The sequence below is a fragment of the Eubalaena glacialis genome, chromosome 10 (genome assembly GCF_028564815.1).
Source record: "Eubalaena glacialis isolate mEubGla1 chromosome 10, mEubGla1.1.hap2.+ XY, whole genome shotgun sequence".
Lineage (NCBI taxonomy): Eukaryota > Metazoa > Chordata > Mammalia > Artiodactyla > Balaenidae > Eubalaena > Eubalaena glacialis.
This window is the reverse complement of record NC_083725.1, coordinates 59,523,329-59,540,648: the sequence shown is the minus strand read 5'-3', so window position 1 is coordinate 59,540,648 and position 17,320 is coordinate 59,523,329. Positions and strand designations below refer to the sequence as shown.

General features: G+C 40.0%; 1 protein-coding gene across 8 annotated transcripts in view; it reads right to left on the bottom strand.

Annotated features, from left to right (window-relative positions):
• DLG2 (discs large MAGUK scaffold protein 2) overlaps positions 1 to 17,320 on the bottom strand; it is an 802,852-nt gene that overhangs the window by 318,967 nt on the left and 466,565 nt on the right. The window lies entirely within an intron of this gene.

Here is a 17,320-nt window from a genome sequence, read left to right as displayed (position 1 = left end):
CCTCATTCCCTTCCCCTACCCTCCCTATCATTCTCACCAAGTGACCATTTGTTTCTACTTGCATACCTCCAGTGACAGGGAACGCTCTCCTTTTCTAGTCTGTCTGTTTCATTTTGGGATGGCTCTTATGAGTGTTATTTCTAGCATCTTATTATTTAATGCCTCATCAGAGACTCAGCTGAGTGCATGTGAGGTCAGTTATAGCAAAATGGAAGCTCTCACACTATTATTCTTTAATACGCACCTGGTGTGGTATCTAGAGCTAAACACAGCGCTGACAAAAAAAAAATCCATTTCTTTAAAATATCCATTTTTGTCATTTCCTTTTCCAACTTAAGGGAAGGAGTGAACTAGAGTGACACATAGCCATTGTCAAGCAGTTTACCATTCAGTGGAGGGCAGTGACAGGTAAACACATGATTAAGCACCTAGTGGTTAAGTGCTATGACAGGATAAGGTCAGAGTGCTCTGAGACCCAAAGGAAGGGCCCCTACTAGGTATGAGGAGGTATCAGAAGGTTTTCTGGATGACGTATCATCAGAAATGAGATCTGAATGAGTCATCCAGGTGAGGATGGGTGCAGGGTGTCCACTCAGGGCTGTGGAAAGAGGGGTGGGCAGAGGAGTAGCAAGAGTATTCCAGGCAGAGAGGGAGGCAGATATGAAGGTCTGGAGGTGAGAGGGGGTCTGGCACACGTGGAGAAAAGAAAGTAGTTGTTACTAAAGGGCAGAGAGGGGAGAAAGGAGAGTGGGAAAGAGATGAGAGGGGAGGCAGGAGAAATGAAGGTGATGATGATGATAATGATGAAGATGATGGTAGTGGTGATAACTCACATGTACATATTTACTCTGTGGCAGGCACTGTTCTAAGCATTTCCTACATATCAATCATATCAATTTCCTTAACCCTCACAACAGCTCTATGAGGTAAGAACACATACATGCCCATTTTATAGAGAACACTGGGGCAAAGGCAGATTCAATACTTGTCCAAGGTTCCACTGCTAATATATTGGCAAAGCCAGGAATTAAACCCAGGCAATCTGGTTTAAGGGTCAGCATTCCTAACTATGACATATTAAGTGAATTTACAGTTTATCTTCACTGAAATGGGGAGCCATTCCTCAGCTTTGAATTGAGGAATATTGTTTCACCATCACTCCTGTACCCCAGGAGTGCTTACAGCTAGAGAGAATACAGATAATATGCAAGAGGCAGGTGCTATTGCCAGCCCCACTAACAGCCTCCCAAGTTGAATCGATCCCTTTGGAGATGCTTCTCAGAAGGCAGCACCACTGCTCATGGTTGCTGAAGTTTTCCATCCCAGCTCATGTCATCCACCTGCTCTGAAAACTGTCATGGGACGAACACTGGGTTTAGACTTGAGAAGGTCATAATTCAAATCTTGGTCCCATGATTTACCAACTCTATGACCTTGGGTAAGTTACTTAACCCCTTTGAGCTTCAGTCTCCTCATTATGCAACTAAGATAGTAACCCTTATTTTGCTGGGTTGCTGTAAGGATGATTAAGATAATGCAAATAAAGTACTCAACAGAACACCTGGCACGTTGGGTAGGTACATATCCATTATCTATTAAATGAGGACTTCCAAATGGCTTTTATCAGCAATAATAAAACCAAAGGATAGATTTGGTATAAGATTGTCTTGGATTAAGAGTAGCTAAGAACTACACATTTAACTGAATTGTTAATTGTGAAAAAAATACAAAGGGCTGACCCAGTGGGAAAGGGCTAGATAATTGGCACCGGATTTCAATTAAAATTAGTCAGATGCAGAGCACTGGGGACTGTTTCAAGCAAATTATTTCACAGTTGGGGGTCTTGCTGGTATGTAGCAGGGGGCAGCTGGGAAGAAACTGGGGCAGAATCCAAACAATTTCTACTTTATTTAGAGAGAATAGGGATAGTAAAATGACCAGATATATTACCAGTGAATTAAATCAATGTAGAAGGCTCCATCTTTTCTCAAGAGGGAAAAAAAAATCTATTTTTTAATTTCCTGAAGTGATGTGATATAGTGAGATGGAAATTTGGGTTCTGTTGCTAACTCTGTCACTAACTTAACTCAGGCCAGCTAATGAGCCGCTGAAGAAAATAGAAGGTGCTGGACCCCACCATTTCTAGGGTCCCTTGTAGTTCAAAATTCAATGATTTCCATGGCTTAAAAATAACATCTCAAAGTATTTTACAGTTAGCAAACTGTTTTCCCACCTCGCTTTTTTTTAACTGAACGAGGTGAGATATAAACAAACAAATGTAATAAAAGCATTTACATGTATTAAGTGATCTTTATCCCATATTGTGAAGGAAGCAAGGAAACTATAAATATCCCATTCAATCTTGAATTGTGAGCAGGCTGGCGTGGCTGGCATGGAGCATGAGAGAGAGAAGGGAAAAATGGTGCCAGCAGAATGCCTCTTTGAGTTTAAGAAGTTTTGTCAATAAGTGGCCGGGGGAGGGTTTTACAAAGGCATTTAACGCAGTTTGATTTGTGTTTGGGGAAGGACAACTATGGCAACAGTGAAAAGTTGGGGTTGGAGAACTAAGTAATCAAAAATAGGATAAGATGGGAGACTACTGCAATATTAAACATAGTAGATGATGAAGGCCTGAATTAGAAAAATAAGAATGGAATTGAGGGTGGGAAATAAGTGTAGACTTGAGAGAGGACACAGAGGGAGGTTCTATACAGCTATTCTTCTCAAATACTTCTGGGAACCAAATAGAGTTTAAATAGTATCTATAGTGTTGAGTGGATGAGAAATGGGAGATGAGAAGGTGGTTAGAGGGGTGATGATACCATTAATCAAAATGGGAACACAGGGTGGAAAGTGGTCTGGACGAGAGGATAGTGCATTTTGTTTTAGACATGTAGAGTTTGCTGTGTCTATTGGGCATCTACAGTTTTACAGGCAGTTGGGAAATATCGATCTGAAGCTTAGAGAAATAGTTAATTTTGCTCTTTTTTTATTTTTTGGCCACGCGGTGCAGCATGCGGGATCCTTTTTCCCTGACCAGGGACCGAACCTCGCCCCCTCGCCCCCTGGACCACCAGGGAAGTCCCGAGAAATAGTTAATTTTAATAATCATTTTATTCTTGGTATTCCTAAGGTCAGTACCCTGATCTGACTAGACCCAGATATAGAAGAGGCTTGCTGTACAAAATGTGGCTAATAAGAGTACCCACTTCACAGAGTTGGTATAGGATAGATTAGTTAATACATATAAAATACTTACGGCAGTGTCTGGTATATAGTAAGGACATATAATTATTAACTATTACTGACCCCTTCCCCTGACACTCACAAAGTAAGAGGATGACCTGGACTAGTGTAAAATTGTATCAGTAAAGACTTAACAGGCCAAGGAGAAGTGCTAAGATTATAGGCATTGAAAGAGGAAAGCACAGTCCTAGGAGTTAGAAGACCCGAGTGTTTGTCCCATCCTGCTGTTAGCTTATTTCACTTTGGGAAGTCCCTTTTCCTCGCTGGGACTCAGTTTCTTCATCTAGAAAGAGAGCCTCACGCTAAAAATCTGGGGTCCCTTCTAGTGATTAATAAACAAATATATTCTATGCTTAATATGTATTTTGTTGACAGCTTGAGAAAAACATTCATTCAGCATTAAACTTTTCAAACACCCTCCAGCATGTCCCAGAGTGAATGAACTATACATTGTATTTGAAGTGGAAATTTCTAGTTAAGTCCCCTTCTCCTCCTGGAGGCTGTTGCACTTGGTTTCAAGTGAAAACATTTCTGATAGTTGTTGCATAAAAGCTCAGGACCAGAATCCTCCTGGAGCAGAGGCAAAATGAAAAACTGATATTGGATATTTACATGTCTTAGCAGTTAAAATTAACATCCCTTTTAAATTTGGCTTGCTGATGCAAAAGTAAGCATTAAAAAAAGAAAAAGAAACCTTTAAAAATGTTTTGGTTTACCAGGACATCTGTAGAGGACTGATCATTTTGGAGTCTTTAACTGAAAATGATAAGGTGTAATTTGGCCATCCAAACCCAACTTACTACAGGCCAAAACACAATAAATAACTTTTAGGATTCATGTGTTTTGAGTAACAAAGTAACTATCTTTATACGAATATGTAAGCAAAAATAGTTGAAACCTTATATTATATATGATATTAGTATCTCCAGCTCTGACTTTTGCCTTAAGCCTAGACTTACAAATCTATTTGCTCACCTGATATCTCCAGTTGAATGTCCAAGATTTTTCAAACTCATCAGGCTCAAAATCAAACTCTTAATTTTTTCCTCGAAACCTGTTTCTGCGGAGTTTTTCCACTTTCAGTAAATAGTAATACCACCATCCAGCATTCAAACCACTCAACCAAGAACCTACATGCCAACCAACCTTAATTCTCTTTCCCTCCCACCTCCTGCATATAATCCATCAGCATGTCTGTTTCTAGCTCCAAGCAGTATTTCAATTTCACTCACTTTTCTCTAACTCCACCCCTATCCCCCTTGGCCAAGCCACCATTTCTCCTGGGGATACTGCAGTAGTCTCTTGACTGGACTCCCTGCTCTCACTCTGGCTCCCCCATTCTTCTCTATCCATTTTCAACCCAACAGACAAAATGATCTTTTCAAAAGGTATTTTAGATCATGCCTCTCTCCTGCTAATTTTTTTCCATTGGCTTCTTGCTGTACTTTGAATAAAATCCAAACGCCTAGCCATGGCTTCCACCCATCCCTCTGATTCCACCTCATTCCACTCTTTGCCTTCTTCTCTGCCCTACAGGCACAAGGACCTTCATTCTGCTTCACTTAAAGCCAGCTCCCTCCAGCCTTCGGGCCCTTGTATACTCTGTCTTTCTGACTGTAGTGCTTTCCCTAGCTCTTGTCACATTTGATCCCTCATTTTCACAATTCTCAGCCTAAAGCCCAATTCCTCTGAGAGCTCTTTGCTGACTACCCCATTTAAAGTAGGCTTCCAGCCTATCTTTTAACATCCTGTTTTAATTTCTTATAGAACTTAGGCCCACCTGATATTTTCCTCGTTTATCATCTCACCCACTCTAAGAAAAGCTTCCTGTGAGTAGGGACTTTGTCTCTTTTACATCCATACCTCTCATACCTGGAGCACTACATAGATACCTAATGATGTTTCTTGAATTAATAAATGATTATAACTATTAGAACACATCGATTTTATGTAAATCATTAAACTTTATTTGACAGCCATTTATTACCTAATTATTATGAGCCAGGTTATAATCAGAGTCCTTTGCAGAAGGAATTTGTCATCTAGGGGGAGAATGGATGATTAAACTGGACTCACTGAATCAGAATCTTTGAGAGTGAGACCCAAGAATTTTTATTTTAAAAAAAGCTGTGTCTACCTAGAGGGGTGGGATAGGGAGGGTGGGAGGGAGACACAAGAGGGAGGAGATATGGGGATATATATATATATGTATAGCTGATTCACTTTGTTATAAAGCAGAGACTAACACACCATTGTAAAGCAATTATACTCCAATAAAGATGTTAAAAAAAAAACAAAAGCTGTCTAATGACAGATGATCAGTCAGGTATGGGCACCTCTCATGGAAATGTAGGTCTTTGTTCTATGCACTCTTGCTGGCTCTTCATTCATGCTAAATTTGATTTCTGTCTCCAGTTGTGCTGTGACTGGTGATTTACAAACTCTCTGGCCCTTTGGGGTTCTATCACCAATTAGGACTTGGCAGAATGGCTCGGGAACTTCCTTTAAGATATACTTTGGGAAGGAACACATGAACATGAGAACAGTGACCCATACAACCCATGACTGACCCATTCTCTTCATTCCAGGGCTCTGTTCACCATACTGCACTTTATGCACAGGTCTCTTGTCGATACTAGTGTCTCTCAGAACCGTGTTGGGCTGTAGGTATCACGGTGGAGGTGTCTTTGAAGCCCGCACCCCCTGTCTCAGTGCCCTTGAAAACATTGTTGCTGAAGAATCACTCACCTCCACATCACTCAAGTGCCAAAAGTGCTCAGGCAAAGGGTCAAGCTCTGGGGCACGAGGCTAAATTCTTGCCCTCAAGATCTGCTTCTCACCTCACCCTCTAAGCTCTCTGTTCTGGGATAGATGTGTGTGTGATTCCAGACTGACAGATTCCCTTAGGTTGGGGTCAGATTTGAAGCTGAGGTCTTTCTCTGATGAATGGTGGTAATAAAAGCAGCCTTCTGAGTTTGCTCAGCATATCCTCCCCTTTGAAATCAGTGCACTGATTGCAAGTATTCAATTATTAAAAAAAAAACTTAGTTTTCTAGGTTTCTTTTTTTTCTTTATTGGGATATAGTTGCTTTACAATGCTGTGTTAGTTTCTGCTGTACAGTGAAGTGAATCAGCTATATGTATACATATATCCTCTCCCTCTTGGACCTCCCCCCACCCATCCCACCCATCTAGATCACCGTAGAGCACCAAGCTGAGCTCCTTGCGCTATACAGCAAGTTCCCACTAGCTATCTGTTTTACACATGGTAGTGTATATATGTCAGTCCCAATCTCCCAGTTCATCCCACCCTCCCTTCCCCCACTCCCCAAGTCCACACATCTGTTCTCTATGTCTGCGTCTCTATTCCTGCCCTGCAAATAGGTTTATCTGTACCATTTTCTAGATTCCACATGTATGCATTAATATACGATATTTGTTTTTCTCTTTCTGACTTCACTCAGTATGACAGACTCGAGGTCCATCCACATCTCTACAGATGACCCAATTTCATTCCTTTTTATGGCTGAGTAATATTCCATTGTATATATGTACGACATCTTTCTCCATTCACCTGCCGATGGACATTTAGGTTGCTTCCATGTCCTGGATATTGTAAATAGTGCTGCAGTGAACATTGGGGTGCATGTATCTTTTTGAATTATGGTTTTCTCAGGGTATATGCCCAGTAGTGGGATTGCTGGGTCATATGGTAGTTCTATTTTTAGTTTTTTAAGGTAGAATCTGAATAATTTTTAAGTGAACACGTAAGAACAATTTTAAAGTTATTGAAAAAGTTTTAACTATTGAATTTGAGGTTTGTGTTATTTCGACAATAAAAAAAAGAGCTACTAAGGAAGATTAAAAATATAGTAATGTTTATAGGAAAACCGAGTAAATTTGAATAATCAAACATTATATAAATCCATTCGGTATTTACTGAGTGTCTTCATTGTGCTAAGTTTTGGGGATGCATTGGGGGAAAAAGCAATGCTTCTGCCCTCAGTGACCTAGAATCTACCAGAAATTCTCAACTGGGTATGGAAATGTGGGGAAGAGTTAGGTATTTTTTGTTTTTAAAATGTCAGAGTTTGGGATCAGCATTGGCGTTAATCATGCAAGGCTCAGGCATGTTAAGTCCTGCAAACTCTGGCACAGTCATACACAGTGAAAAACTGTCTTTCCAAAAATGCAATAGCACCTGCAATAAGAAATACTGGATCGACACCATTTTTCATATAAATATGCTAATTCCAAATGAACCTTAATGAGATTATAGGGTTTGTGAAAGAGGTTCTTGGTCCCCCCACTTCCCACTCTGTCGACCTCATTAATAAGCATTAAAATCAGTTTTAAAGGAAGGAAAAAACTGTCTCCAGAGACACCCCTGTCAAATTGTCCATTTCTAAAGCATCTGAAAGGCTTGAGTAGGAATAAGGTGCTAATGGAATTATCTTGGTCAAAATCCATTAACACAAAACTCAAACTCTGGCTGCTGCAGGCAGGACTCCCCTGATGTTTGTTTCACTATAGCTCCTCAGGATAATGATATTCTTTTGTGTTTGAGCTTATGTGTGTCTTGGCATCTGACTGTTGTCCATAATTACATCTTAGCGTTTATCTTACCTATTTCTCACCTAAAAATAAGCTCATCATGTCACTGTCTAAAAGCTCCCAGAAACAGTTTTTCTGAGTTCAAGCAAACTGTGTCAAGGACTCTTAAATCTTCTCTTTCCAATTGTTTCACCAGCCAAATCAAAAGGAGGAGATCTGCACAGACAAAAATGTTGAAAATTGAACTGTATTTACCACTTTCATTGAGAAATGATATTTATTAATCTATTTTCCCTTCAAAATATCTTTTACTTTTGTTCTTTCTTTTCTAATTTACTACCTTAGCCCTAAGTCTTGATCTAGACTATTGCAGCAAACTCCCTCCCAACTATTTGTTTTGAAAAATTCAAACTACAGAAAAATTGAAAGAACAGAACAATGAAACTCCATATTTTCATCAAGATTTAACAGGTGCTAATATTTTGGCATGTTTACTCTCTCTCCCTCCCTCCTCTCTCTCTCTCTTTCTCTGCCTACCTGTCTGTCTCTCTCGATTGATATCTATCTATCTATCTATCTGGCTCAGAAGAGAGAAGAGACACACACATAAACACACACACCTTTTTTTCTGAACCATTTGAAACATGTGGCAGACATCAGGCCACTTCCAACCTAACATACCAGCAAAACAACTCCTCAATGTAAGGATATTTGCTATATGACCACATTACCATTGTTACACCTAAGAAAGCTAATGATAATTCTATATGATCCAATATACTGTACCTATTCAAATTTCCTTAACTGTCCTCAAAATGTCTTCTATAGTTTTTTTTTTCTCTTCAATTGAAGATCAAAGCAAGGTTTTCTTCCTTCCTTTCTTTTTCTTTCTTTCTTTCTTTTTCTTTCTTTCTTTCTTTCTTTCTTTCTTTCTTTCTTTCTTTCTTTCTTTCTTTCTTTCTTTCTTTCTTTCTTTCTTTCTTTCTTTTTCTTCTCTCACTTTCTTTTTCTTTCTCTCTCTTCTTCCCTCCCTCTCTTTCTTCCTTTTTTCTTCTTTTCTTTCTCCCTTCCTTCCCTTCCTCCCTTCCTCCCTTCCTCCCTCGCTTCCTTCTTTCCTTCCTTTTCTTTTTTCTTTTTTTTTTGAGTTCAGGCCAGATGCTTATAGACTGTTCCACATTCTAGATTTGTCTAATTGTTTCTTCCTGATCAGAATCAGGTCAAATGTTTTGTCACAAAATCTTGTGAGTAATATTGTCTACTTCTCACTGTATCACATTCCAAGGACAAAATGTGAGATTGTTTCACTATTGGTGATACAAAGTTTGGCCACTTGGTTAAGGACCACCAGATCTCTCCATTCTAAAGGCACCTTTGTAAACACAAATCTGTGGGGTGATTTTTGAAACCATGTGAATATCCTTTTTCCAATAAACTTTCATCTCAGTTTTTTTTTTTAGCATCTACTGACTATGCTTGCCTGAAACAATTATTTTATTGAGGGTTGGAAAATGGTAATTTTCTAATTCTCTGTTTTTTCTAGAATCATTAGCTGGTAATCTAATGATTACCTGTAGAAAGATTATCTAAATAAAAAGAAGGAGATAATTAAATTTACTTACTGTTCTTGTGTGTTGTTTTAATTTTCATCGTCCTTTAATGTTTTATTATTATTTTTTAAGGCATAGAAATAACTCAGGCTCATTTCACATAATTAAAACAATACAGAAGAACAACAAATAAATTAAGTATCTCCTTTCTACTCTAACTTTTAGGTAACCACTGATAATAAATTAAATATATGACTTCTACACATTTTTTTCCACACATATATAAATAATATCCCCAGCTATATTCCTGATGTCTAGAATAGTACCTGGTACATCCAAATGATGGCATATACTATATTTATTGGAAAAAAAATCTGTGTATAAGTGGACCCGTGTAGTCCAAAATCCATGTTGTTCAAGGGTCGACTGTATATAGGTACACAAGCACATATATTTACCTCCAAATATAGTTATTATTTTAAAAAATAAATCAACTGACACTGTATTGTATAATTTGCTTTCTTTTTCCATTTAAATTACCTTTTTATGAATAAATGTCACCAACTAGACTCAGCCTCATGAGGGCGGTTCCAGCCATTGTTTTAATCCACATGTATTCCTAGGATGTGGCACAAATTCCCTTCCTCACAAACTATTATGGAGGGTGATTGCAATTATATATGCCTGATGAATTTCTTCCTTTTCTCTGAAGAGGACTTGAGAGTCCTATTCCTCTAAAAAAAGCATTATTAACCAGCTTACCAAAAAATTGGTGGCCAATTCCAGTGGCTAATAATGAAAAGAAGACAAACTAGAAAAGAAAGTGATGAGATGAGAATGAGTGGAGGAGATACGCAGGACCCTGACAAAGAGGCAGTCAGCTTTCCTTGTAGGGTGGGGTTTTCTATTGCTGGAGCTGCCATCTTGATTGTGGCCTCTTTTGGGAAGTGGTAGCTGGACCACACAAAATATAGCCTTAAATCTGAGTCAGTGATTTTCTTAAAAAGTTTCTTTCTGGTCACTTGGAGAACTGGAAGAAGCAACAGAATCAGTTCAAAACTCTTCTGAAAAGACAAACTACATAAAATCAAAGGAGTGAGGAAGAACGGCTTCTTCTGGAATTACCTCTCCTTCCTCACTTCCTTTGTTCCTTTAAGCATATATCAGGGCTTCATAAATTATCCAAGGCTGTGTGCGGTCTTTTACCATCAATCGCAAGTGAATATTGTAAGCATGAGAAAATTTTCCATTTACACAGTCAGGGAGGTATTTTTAGTCATTTAAATCTTTTCTAATTACTAACCAATTCCCTCCTTCCAGCCCTCCCAATTTAGCGCACAGAACCCAGCTCCCTACAGAAAACAACTCCCCAGCAAAGTCTAAGTTTCCATGGTTAGTTGCCAGAGCTCTGGATGTGAACAGAGCCGAAAAGCCACACTCCCATAGTTAGAGAAAAATCATCAAGAAATCAGGTTTCACCGCCATGGTGCAGTTCGTAGCACAGTGTAAATGCTCAGTAAATAATGGGAAGGAGGGAGAAAGAATCAGGAGATGAGACAGAAAAGAGAGAGGGACTAAAGAGGGAAGAAATCCAGTGAAATCGGCTTTCCTTAAACTGTGACCAGAAATTTAAATGTGGAAGGAGCTTACTAATAAAGATAATACTAGTACTGGAATATTGAGCAAGAGGGTACTGGGTACTGTGCTGGGCTTGTTATTGCAAATGTTCCCAAGAACTTTGCTGAGCTTAACTTTTACAGGAGGAAACTGAGGCACAGAGAGGTTAAAAGCTTCCAAGCCAGCAGAGCTGGGATAAGAGCTCCAGTCTGTGATATACTAACTGCATGCTTTCTCCCCTACACTTAAGCTGCCTTCTCCTCCTGTAATACATACTGGCTGCCTCTAGCCTCAGGCTGCAGGCGACACTCTCTGACAGGCACTGATGCCAGAGTGCTGCTCAGTGGATGCCTCCCCCCTCCCCGCCATCCCCTACACCACGTACCACAAAAGGATGCCTTCTAACAGCCGCCCCAGCTCCGGCAAGTACCTGTGGGCCACTTTGCCTTTCCATCTCCTTAAACCGCCCCCTCTAGGCATGTTGTCACAGGCCTGCTTTCTAAGGGTTGCTCCTTCAGCTCCCATTGGTCAGTGCAGGGGCCAGCCCCCCTTAGCAGCTCCCCCACTTTGGGCATTAAGGAGAGCTCGACTCCTCCCACTGCCCCACCCCCACCCCCACCCCAGCATCTCAATCAATGTCAAAGCCTTTTATGTTCCTGTGGCCAAGTTCAGCGCCTCCCCACCCAGTTCACTCCTTGAACTGTACTCTCCATTTGGGCTGGTTCCATGAAAGGCTGGCTGCAGGCTGACCGCTTGAGGCTCAGCCACATCTTGAGAGAACGACCAGCATTAACTCAATAAGGGGTGTGGGAGGTGGGAGAAGGAGAAGCAGCCCTGGAGCTGTCTGAAACCCAAACTCCCAAACTCCATCCGCTGCCCTAAGAGTTGCCAGCATCAGAGTAATATATACAAAACTAGCCTTTGCTGTTCTTGGCACTGGTAGTTCCGTAGAACCCAGACATGTAATTCCAGATTCTTTAAAATCTCCTTCCTCTATCTTTTTCCTTCACCATTTAGTATTGCATGCAGTTTTCTATTACAGTTTTCTCTTTGGCCAAATACCTAGCCACCTGGAAACGTTACCACATCCACTGCCCTGCAGAGGTGGAATCCCTTGATTCTCCGTTTCTCGCTCTCCCCCCTCGTCCTTTTCCTTCCTCCCCCGTCAGGGTCTCACCTCCGTGCTCCTCTCCTGATCTCTCTGCAGCTGCATCTGTGACTACATTCCCTTGGCTTCCCGCTTCCTTACCTTTCCTCGGTGGCTGTCTCTATTCCCGCCTCCTGCTGCTGATCTCTCTTGCCTTTCTCCTACCCCCTCCCTCTGCCTGATCTGCTTTCTTACTACATCCTTTTTTCGCTGCTCTGGTTGATTTCTCCTGCTCCTTTGGGAGGACAGCCTATGACTTATTGTGTCTACCACCTAATGCAGAGTTTCTGGAATTGGTTGCCCCTTTGAAGTCCAAACTGACTTGCTTCAAGAGCCTATAATTATGCTAATAAAAAAAAATGTTCTCATTCCAACATTAATAAACTGAAACATTGAGTTAGCTGTCAAATGCAGGCGAACCAGAGGAGCTTGCTCTTGGACTGAAATAAAATTCTTTGCTCCCATTTTGAAATGCCATCTCAGGCTGTCTTGTTTATATTTAATGCTCTGTGACTCTTAAGTCAAAGGCAAGGTTTAAGTCAGGGTTTTTCTACATTGGGCTTCTGGGGAAGCTCCCTAGGATTTATAGGGCCATGGAGCTGCTGTAAAATATTTTTTTAAAACCCATTTGTTCTTGTCTAATGTAGAGCCCTGCTATATATCAAGGAACTGATTGAATGCTCACACTCCTTCTTAAAATTGTTGTTACACGCTGAATGTTCTAGATTCCAAGTTTGCCTCCTCATTTGCCCCCCTGGTTCCTTACCTAGTACCAGCCAGTCAACAGCTTAACTTTGAGCTTTTGAGCATGTGCATAGCTCAAGGTTTACATCACCTCCATGGTAACCTTCATTTCTTACCCATCCTTTGTCAACAAGCATGAAAACATCACTGCGTTGATATAATTTTAGTATGAACCTCAGGTACAAAATACAGGGTTGAAAAAGCACTTGGGGAAAAGTCACACTGGAGACGTGAAATGACGGATCGAAAACTATGAATATTAGATTAGATTATGCTTGCACGCCACCCATTTGCAGGGAATGTATCTGTTCTAAATATTGCTTGTCCTCAAAGTCAGGTATAATGAGAAAGTCAGGTAAACTAGGAAAAAGGTGTGGTTTTTTTTTTTTTTTTTTTGATGAATAGGAGACAAAATAAATGTGCATAAAAGCATAAATCACTAAGAAAAAGTATGTGGAATTGTACAATGTGCTTTTCAGGATAATGCATGTAAAAGTATGTGTTGTATGTATGAAAAGTGACCTTTTTGTTTTCTGCTGGCTTGTGGGTGTCTGGCCATGTAAACTCCCTTTCTGCAGCACTAATCCACTTTAGGATTAGTAAATGGGTGGGGTTCGCAAAGCAAAAAGCTTGTATTTGGCTTTCTGCCATCTAGAAATTCCTGCCTAATCTTGATTTTTATTAATAGCTGTGTGCAAAAAAACCAAAAAACAAAAACCACAAAAACAAACCCAGTTAACTTTCATATTTCCTTAAAGTAAATTGTTCTGCAATTATTTATGTGTGTATATGTATATTCACATAATGTATGTATATTCACACATATATCCTATGTATCGAAATATAGATAGGTTAGGATAATTCACTATTTCAGATTAGTGCTTTTACGTTCTGATAGGTGGCAAAATCCAGGGATAGTGTATTTTCAAGAATACTCAGTGGATGTGGCTCTAGCTTCTTTACCAATTAGCTTTGGAATTTTGTGCTTTACTTCATTTATTAAACAAACAAATGAACAAACAAATATTGTTCAAGGGAGTCCATGAAGTCCCACTCAGAGTTATGACTCTGTGACTCAATCATGTGGTTAAAAAATATATGTATATATATTAAATTATAATATATATATTATATATATTAAATATAATTATATTATATATATTAAAGTTAAAGTTTTCATGCAAAGAACTCAACATGTATCCATACTATTAAGTGCTGATAATAATTGGTATTTCATTTGTTTTTAAACCATGAGTGTTTTTCTTAAATTGTCTTTATCGTTTATTTATTTAATTTTTATTTTTGGCTGCGTTGGGTCTTAGTTGCGGCGCACGGGCTCTTCATTGCGGTGCGCAGGCTTCTCTCTAGTTGTGGCGCGTGGGCTCCAGGGACTGTGGGCTCTGTAGTTGTGGCGCGTGGGCTCCAGAGTGTGTGGGCTTTGTAGTTTGTGGCACATGGGCTCTAGCTGAGGTGCTCGAGCTCAGTAGTTGTGGCACGCAGACTTAGTTGCCCCGCAGCAGGCATGTGGGATCTTAGCTCCCTGACCAGGGATCGAACCTTCGTCCCCTGCATTGTAAGGCGATTCTTTACCACTGGACCACCAGGGAAGTCCCGGTATTTCATTTTGAGGAATTGTTTTCCTTTCTCACCCTCCCTCCCTCCCTCCCTTCCTTCCTACCCTCCTTCCCTCCTTCCCTCCCATATCAATGGGGGCAGTGTAATAGAGGGGAAAGAGTATGGGTTTTGTCCACGCAGATTTAGGTTTGGAATTTTGGCACTGTTCCTTACCACTGTGTCATCCTGGGCAAGTGACCTGCTCTGAGACTCCATTTTCACATCTACAAAGTGATGATAGGAATATCTACTTCAAAAGAGTTGTAGAATCATATTGGTTGAATAAGATGATACATATAAAAACCTACTCAATGGATGGTGCAACTTAGTTTTAATATGGAAAGCTGGAAAATATACCTGCTTTGTTTAACATCCTTTTAAAGAATAAACCAACAGAGGTAGCTTTTTTGGTCTGAACCCTCTGAAGACTCTTTACATCATATCATCTATGACTGTAACCTCTACTCAAGAGTTGTAGGACCAAGACATCTGTGAGGATTGTATGGGTACTAGAGAAATATGAATCCACATTAGTCTGAACCATACAAAATTGCCAATATTTGACATGACCTACAAAAATGGCAATTTCGTATGGTTCAACCTAATACCACTACTGATACCATTAAAAGCACATTTCAATTTTGTACTTTTTAATGTGAATGTCATATAAATTTTTAAATTGGTTCTTTTGGGTTATTTCCTGGTTAAAAATATTTAATGAGTAAAATTCATGTCATTTGTTTTTTAGGTTAAGGAAGAAATGGTAGAATAAGTCTGCTTGGTTCTTTTTTCCAGAGTAGTTTTAGAAGGTTCAAATTTTGAGTTTGTGAAAATTTCAGCATCAGGCATTGGGGGAAGGGACATTAAAATCCATATGTATTTTTGGATGTTAAGGAAAAGAGCAAATCTTTGACTATTTTAAGAGAACAACATTAAGATTGTCAGCTAATGAGCTGAACCTTGTTCTGACTGTGATACATTACTAAGCAAAGATTAGAGGAAATTAGTATAACAGAGAAAGAGAGACCCTTTTTTTTTTTTTTTTCTTTTGCTACATATGTGGGAGAGACGGAGGATTGGGAGTGTGTAGGAGAAGTGTTGAGAGGATATGTGGGAGAAGAATTGTTTAAAATGTTCAAAGGGAACTAAAATGAAGATAGGAAAATGTACGCTGGGGTACAGGTTTCCAAAAGCAGCTACTCAGACAAGTGCTTCCAATGCTGTCATCAGCACTAGTAGCTTTTGAACTTCCATCTGTGCTGTCTGCTGGGCTGGGAATACTCTGTCTTCTCGACAGCCACAGGTGATCCTGTCACCCTGGCCTTGGGAAGCCCAATTCAAATCCTTCTTCTTCTAAGAAATTCTGCCTAGCAAGTAAAGGGAATTTACATCCTCTGTCATCAAAACTAAAGCAAAGAAAAGTACTTCTATTTCTTCTAACTCTCTCTTCCCAAGTGTTCTGTAAATGGTTTATGCTTGTGTCTAGTAGCAATGTGTGGGCTAGGAAATATATTTATACATCTGACATGGCCTTAAGACCATCTAGTCTACATTTATTGAATGTCTGTAACTTGCCAGAGGCTGTGCCATGTACTGGAATCAATAAAAATAAGATTTGGATTTGCTATCAGAGAGATCACAGCCTTATGCTGTGATCTACACCTTTGAAATGTAAAAATGTACTCGTGCTATGAAGGACTCTACTATGTTTCTGAAATTCTTTCCTCGGGAATATTGGGAATCCTTTAATTCCACCATTTGAGAGTCATTGCTCTAGCTTTAAGCTTGTTATACTATTAAAATCTCAATATAGTTGCAGTAACACTTTGCCGTTTTCCTGACATTCAACTTCAATGTGAACTGCTGCATCTGATTTCTTTCAAGAAATAGAAGTAGGTTTTCACTGAGGGGGTGACAGAAAGAGCATGAGGACACTAGAATCCTAGGTACACACAGAGTGTGAGGAGGGAGAGTTCATGGACCAGAAGTGTGGGAAATGGACCAGAGGTTAGCTTTTGCCTGGCCGGAGCGATGTCACTGGGCTGAGATGGGATGATCACCGGAAGGCCAGTGTTCAAGGCTGGCTCACAGAGCTGTGAACACTAGGACTGCTGATGGCACTGTCAAAGAAGGCAGGACCACCTACTACCCCCCTCTGTGTCAGGCAGCATGCTGGGTGTTCTATCCCTAGCACAATTTAAGCCCCATAACAATTCTTTGACATAGGAGTGCGCCCTATTTTGTAGACGAGAAGATTTAGTTCAGGGAGGCTAAGTAATTGTCCAAAGGTCTCAGAGCCAGTTAGCAGTAAAGCAGGGTTCAACTATCTCTCTGGTTCCAAAGCCAACATTTTTCCTTCAGTTTGCTCTTTGGGAAATAAAGGAATCTAGTCAACTTTAAAAGCCAAATGCTATTCCAAGGGAAATAGTTTTGAATGAATGGCCACTTGAGGACCAGTTTATGACACACCAGATGAAGACAACTTGAATGTGGGAACCAATTTTATTTCCAACATTTTCAAGATTAGAAACAAATACTCGCAATCGGATATCCTCTGCAGGGATGCTCTCTCCCAAGCCCTGTGGGTGGTCAGCTGACCTCCTGCTGACTAATTACAATGGAGTGAAATGACATCCTATCACTCTGCCCACCTACTTAGCATAGTGAAGAGCTGCAGTAAATGTTTCATAACATGAGAAAATGGAGACTCGATGAGACTGAGTGATTTGTTCAAGATTACTTAGGTGTTATGTGGTAGAAACAGGATTTGAAAACAAACCTGTTAGATTCACAAACTCTTGCTTTTAGCTAGTGCCTCTTTGAGTTCTGATACATTTTCTGGGGCAACACA